Source organism: Ailuropoda melanoleuca, chromosome 9 (genome assembly GCF_002007445.2).
Source record: "Ailuropoda melanoleuca isolate Jingjing chromosome 9, ASM200744v2, whole genome shotgun sequence".
Lineage (NCBI taxonomy): Eukaryota > Metazoa > Chordata > Mammalia > Carnivora > Ursidae > Ailuropoda > Ailuropoda melanoleuca.
The window spans coordinates 17,772,608-17,779,456 of NC_048226.1; positions in this window are offsets into that span (position 1 = coordinate 17,772,608).

The window sequence follows — 6,849 nt, forward strand, 5'->3', positions numbered from 1 at the left end:
TAATCAGAAGGGGGAATGAAGCATGAGAGACTATGGACTCTGAGAAACAAACTGAGGGCTTCAGAGGGGAGGGGGTGGGGGAATGGGATAGGCTGGTGATGGGTAGTAAGGAGGGCACGTATTGCATGGTGCACTGGGTGTTATACGCAACTAATGAATCATCGAACTTTACATCAAAAACCAGGGATGTACTGTATGGTGACTAACATAATTTAAAAAATATTATAAAAAAATAAAAATTCATTTCATTAAAAAGCAATCTATGCTCTTTTAATTGGAGAGTTTAATCCATTGAAGTTTAATGTAATTACTAATAGAGTAGGATTTATGTCTTCCATTTTCTGTTTGTCTTTGTTTTATTTCTCTGTTACTGTCCTCTTTTGTGTTAAAATATACTTTCCAGTGTAATGTAATTCTCTTGTTTTTTTATTATATATATTTTTAGTTATTTTTCAGTGGTTTCCCTGGGACAGAACTTGGAATAACACTAACTTAATTTTAATGATATACAAATACTTTGCTTCTATATAGCTCTGTTCCCTCTTCCCTTCTTTATGCTCATACTATCTCAAATTATAACTCTATACATTGTGCACCCATCAATAGACTTATCATTATTGTTTTATGCAGTCAGCTTTTAAATCATCTTTTTAAATGTCTCTTTCATCCATCTCCTAGGAGAAGAAAGGAGTTACAAAAAGAACAAAGTATACTGTTATCTTACACAGTTTAGTTTGGTATAACAATATACCATAGATTGAATGGCTTAAACAACATTTAATTCTTACAGTTCTGGAGGTTGGGAAGAATAAAATCAAGATACTGGGATGGTTGAGTTTTGTGGGGACCCTCTTTCTGGCTGCAGACAGCCACCTTCTTGTATCTTTACACGGTGGAGAAAGCAATCTCCTGTCTCTTCTTTTTAAAAATAAGGACATTAATCTTATCATTAGGGCCCCACCCTCATGACCTAATCTGACCCTAATTACCTCCAAAAGTCCCACCTCCAAATTCCATCACGTTGGGGATTAGGGCTTTGATACATGAATTCTGGAAGGACACACTCATTCTATAGTAACTGTGTTTTTAATTTAGCTATGTAGTTACCTTTACCAGTGCTCTTTGTTTTTCACGTGGATTCGCATTTCTTTGCCATCTGACTCTTCTGCCTTCCTGTTTGTTCTTCTCCATTTTCTAACTTATTTCCTTCCCCCACAGCTTGAGGCATTCTTTTATTTCATTCTTTTATTTCATTGCAAAGAGTTTAACTTCCTATTTGTGCAACCATTGACTTCAGCCACTTTCCAAGGTCATGGTTTCCAAGTTGCCTTCTCCATCTGCCCTCATCCCAAGTACAGCGGGAGGGCACCTACTTCCCAAGCTATAGGAACATAATCCACTTGAGGAAAAACTGACTGACTTTCAAAAAATACATTTTTTATCTTGTCTCTAGAGGCGGGGGCAGTAACCTCCACATTGTCTATTCTGCTCTAGCTGATTGCACATAATTAGCAATCATTAAATAAAGCAGTTGTCCCCTTGAGTAGCTATGGGGCTCCAGTAGGAATGTTGTAAAACACAGGGTAGACTTAGTAATGGACATCTGGTAGGAGCAGACCACCAGGGCTGGCCATTAACACCACATTATTCAGGGCCATTGTTAAAGGACTCATCAATTGTGAATTAGAGTTTGAGCCACATATAACTTAATTGTGGTATGGTGTCACCATAAATCATGTTCTGGAATACTGAGAAAAGACTGGAGTGAGCTAAAAGTCGAAGGTTTAAGGTTTCTTGAAACAAAGCTAATTTAATGATATTCATGAGAGAATGAGGTATTGTGGTAACCAGTCCTTGGTATTAGTCTAATTCCATTGGTGATCCCAGGGGCTAGATAGCTGCCCAGATGCTGAGCTTTCTGGAAAACAGTGATTAGTATTCAGCATGTGTCTGGGGAGAAACCATATACAGCACATCTTGTATTTTCAAAGATCCAAATGGAGACCAAATGAGGAGAGGTTTAAGATTTCCACATAAAATTCAGAAGTTGTATTAGGCTAGGGAGAGGGGCCAGATTTCCTTGCAGTTGAGGACTTCCTCAGACCCCATAGGACTGGAAACTGACCTAAACATGAGAGTCAACTTTGGAGAGACAGGAAACAAAGCAAGCTTGGGTTTGGGAAAACTGCTAAGATGCTTTTTAATGCTATTGATCCAGCTTTTATTATTACCATGAACAACAATAACACTGGCAACCATCTCTTTGGACCTACTGTGTACCAAGCTCTGTCCTAGGTGTTTTGTTGACACTGAAATACAGAGTTTAATTTTCTGAACACTCTTTCAGGGTAGGTTGTATTATCTTTAGTTTAAGATGTGAAAACCATGACCCACATGTACCCGTGGCATTAAGCACACAAAAATTCGGGAGTTGGGGTGGCCATGAATCATCTTGCAGTTGCCTCTTCACTGTTCCTTTAAGTCCATATTGTGGGGCTGGTTCTTCCCCTGACCCTGGATGAAAACTTTGGCCCATGAATTTTCCGGTCTCTCCTAGGTAATAAAAACAGTTCTATGGACACATTCTCAAGTCAAGTAAATCTGCAAAATATTGTCTCAATTTAGTAATAAAAATATCTAGTTCTGTTTAATAACCCAAATTCTGAAGTTGAGATTACTCTTTCTCTTACATGGACTGGAAGCCTGCTTGGAAGAGGGGTCTATGATAAGCCTCCTGAGTTTTTCTCACTTGGGCATTCTTCTTCTGTGAACTTGGGGAGGGTGGAGAGAAAAGGGGAGGAGAAAAGATGCCACTTGTCAGGTACTCATGTGGCTACTGAGTATAAGCATTCTTTGGGCCTCATGGGCATCAAAGGCAGACTTTCCTCCTAGACACTTTGATTGGTTGCTTGGAGATACACACCCACTGTCCCATCATCTGCTGGCATCTTCCATCTATAGGGCTGTGTGGGAGACATCTTTCCTCCATTTGTGGCTGACTTGTGGCTCGTTCCTCAGCTCCTTGACACGGGCAGGTTAGAGCTGGATTATTGTGGTCCCCTCACCACACAGTCTTCTTGGACAGGACCCAAGGCCCCCTATGCTGGTTCTCTCTTACATGGAGCCCACACACTCCACACACTCTAGAAAAGCAGACTGATCCTGGTGCTGCCACCTCTCTGGTGTTTTGCTATCAAAGCAGCTAGGCAGGCTGCTATGAACTGACTTGTGTCCCTCCCCCCCACTTTTATATGTTGAAGTCCTCAGCCCCAATGTGACAGTATTTGGAGACAGGGCTTATAACAAGGTAATTAAGGTTAAATGAGGTCATAAGGGTGGAGCCCTGATCCAATAGGATTGGTGTCATTATAAGACAAGATAGCAGAAGCATATTCTCTCCCCACCTCCCTTTCTCTCTTTCCTCTCTCCCTCTCTCCCTGCCTCCCTCCCCACTTCACACCAGAGTACATCCAGAGGGAGGACCGTGTGAGAACAAAGCTGCTGTCTGCAAGCCAGGAAGTGGGCTCTCACCGGAAACCAAACCCTGCTGGACCTTAACGTGGGGCTTCCAGCTTCCAGAATGGTGAGAAATACATCTTGCTTGTTTAAGTCACACCATCTGTGATAATTTGTTATGGCAGCCCCGGTGGACTGATACAGTCCGCTCTCCCATTTTTTATTTCTCTGGTGTGGGCTGGGCACCAGTCCACTGTGCCGTTCAAGCTTCTGGGTATGTGTTAAATCCTTGAGAAGTCCCCACGTAGCCCCTTTTCCTAGGCGTAAGGGCTGCAGGAGGCACCGTCTCCCTCTCCCCATTGGCAGGGCCAGAGTGAGGCTCACAGCACACCGCCAGCACTCCTCAAGGCAATCTTTGAATCATCAATATTCCTGGATCCGTGAAATGGGTATGTGGTTTAAGGGACCTGTGACTGGTTTTTCCACACAGTTGGACAATTTTGGTCAGGCACTGTCTTAGGCGCCCAGTATCTACGGCCTTGATATCAATCTGAACTTTCACTTCACTGCCATTTAGCACACAGCTGGAAAGAAGAAGGTAGACCTATGTCTTGAATCCAGGCCTCTTGAAGATTTATGGTCTTTCCACAAAAATATCGCACCAACCTTCTGAAACGGAAGGGTTTCAGGCACAGGCTCATGACGGCAGGGCCCTGTCTGCCATATTTACCACCGTACCCTTTGACTTCCGACATGCGTAGCACAGAGCCTATGTTATTTGCAGGGGACGACTGCCACATGGACATCAGCTAGTACAGTGCCAGGCACATAATGAGGGCTCAATAAATAACTGTTAAAATTGTTGTATGGAACTCTCTAGCATCAGAAGGAAGGGTTGGGAATCAGGTGAAAATTCCGGGGTCTTCCGAAGGGTCCAAGGAAGTCTGTTCAGTGAAGGGAGGCTCTGTGGGGCATAGTCGTGACGTGTTACCACCTGAACATTTCCCAGGGAGCTAGACCAGGCCCATTTCCATCGGGTCCAGCTTCCAGCTCTCCCTGCTTCTTTCCAGGGATACGTGAGCCATCTCCTCTCCGCTCAGGGGCTGTCGTTCCACCTGGCCGCCACAGGAGACACTTGTTGGAGGACAGAACCACGATGCTGTGAGCGGGCTGCGGCAGGTCAGAAGAAACTGGTATCTCAGCCGCCCTGGAGGAGAGGAGTTCCCGTCTGGGCCCAGACCTCAGTCCATGGTTTGGTGGATTGTCTTTGGCCCTTGGTCAAAGCAAGTGGAAAAAAAGAGAAAGAGAGAGAGGGAGAGAAGCCCAGTTTAGGACAGGGGCCAAGGGTCATTGCTGCTTTCAGTTTCACCCCCGAAGTGCTGTGTGACCTTGGCGAAAACCGTTACTCTCTTAACAGGCCGGGTACAGGGGGCATCTGCTGGCTCGTGCGTGGCATGTGTATGTTGCAAGGAACCACAAAAGGGCTCCACGACACCTGTTTTGTCCTTGAGGGACAGAGTACAAGTTATTTACTTTAGGAGCATGGCTTCACCAGCTCTTCCAGCTCAGCTTGGAAACACCCCTGGCCATCCTGCCTTAGTCTCTCAGAAGCAGCAAAGTCTAGGGGCGCCTGGGTGGCACAGTGGTTGGGCGTCTGCCTTCAGCTCAGGGCGTGATCCCGGCGTTATGGGATCGAGCCCCACATCAGGCTCTTCCGCTATGAGCCTGCTTCTTCCTCTCCCACTCCCCCTGCTTGTGTTCCCTCTCTCGCTGGCTGTCTCTATCTCTGTCAAATAAATAAAAATAAAATCTTTAAAAAAAAAAAAAAAAGAAGCAGCAAAGTCTAATTAGGTGTCCTCTTCTGCCTGGAGCCCAGCTGGCCGGATCTGAGCAGAAGGCAAACATACTGTCAGTCAGGCAGCGAGGTCCCCTGTATCTGACTATGGCCGCCTCTTGTCCTCATTCACTCAGCCAGACTCTTTACTGAGCCCTTCATCCATACCGGGCCCAGGAGCTGCAAACACACTGGTCACTGGGCCTCCAGTTTCAACACCTGTCACTGCCACGATGCCGCACCCCACACTCCAGCGACTCCTTGTCCACCTCTGTCCCTTCTGCCCAGAATGCCCTTTCCTTGCCTCTGTCTGCCAAATCCTCACTTCTCCATCAGGTGACCTCCAGTATTCCTTCAGGCCTCTTGGGGGCAGGTTTTAATTCTGGTAAGGTCATGTGCAGTGTAGGCTGACGGAAGGCTGGGGTCCATGATGGGTAGGCCAAAGGTTCAAAAGGTTCCTATCATCCGGGAAGCTTGCATGATCATGAGATAAGGATATAAATATTTTGGTGTTTGATTTATTAGTGTGTTCTCTTTCCAAAGAGAGCCAGGAAGAGTGAGGCCCATTTCCCAGCTTCAGAAGGAAGAAGCAGCTATGGGTCCGCTGAAGGTGTGAGGGCTGAGCCTGGCAGGGTGCTGCCTGGCGGCTGACCACCTGCTTGAACACAACATATTGGCCCATCTGCGCCCCTGCCATGAAACCCACCCAGCCAGGCAAACAGGCCCCAGGGTGTCCACCTGTGGGTCCTGCCTGAATCCCCCTGAGATAATGTATGAGTAGACTATTTAAGGTAGAGCACAGCCGGCAGATCGAGAGATGATTGCCAATGAAAAGAGAGTTGGTTGTTATTCACAGTTCCCAAAAGGGGGTTGCAGGGCCCCGTGCGGAAGCACTAGGGTCAGTCACGAGGAAGATGAAGCTGCGGGGAGGATGGATGGAGACAAAAGCCTTTACTGTGGTTTCTGTGGGAAGGAATGGGCAAGGCATGGTAAGCTGGCTTAGGATTGCCTCGTTTGAATAAGACCGGTGGGCTCTGGAGTATAGGGGCTGTCCCCTAGTTGTTTGAAAGCTTGTCCTGAGGGGATGAGGGCAGGAGGAGAGTGGCCTGGATATTAGAGTGAGAGCCTCACAGAGAAGGTGGCTGTGGGTGTGGTATGGCGGTTGGGGACTAGTTGGTTTGCATGCGAAAAGCGCACTCTTGGACAGTCTGTTCCTAGGGTGTCCAGATGAGCAAGTGTCTAGGAATTGGCTATCCCTGGAGGGAGCTCTGTCCAACTATTCAGCTCTGTCTCTGTAGTGCACAAGCAGCCACAGACAACACATAAACAGACGGGCGTGCCTGTTCCAATAAACCTTTATTTATAACAATAGGCTGGTGGGCCATAGCTCGCAGACTCCTGGCTCAGAGAGTTTGGTGTCCAGGGGTAAGCATGGGCAGGGTATGGGAGGGGAATGGAGGGACAGGGCTGGAGGGACGGCATGTTGCCTTGAGAGTGAGCTGGGGATGGGCTTCGAGCAGGAAAGCAGTAAAGGGAGCCCCTATTAGACTTCAAAGGGT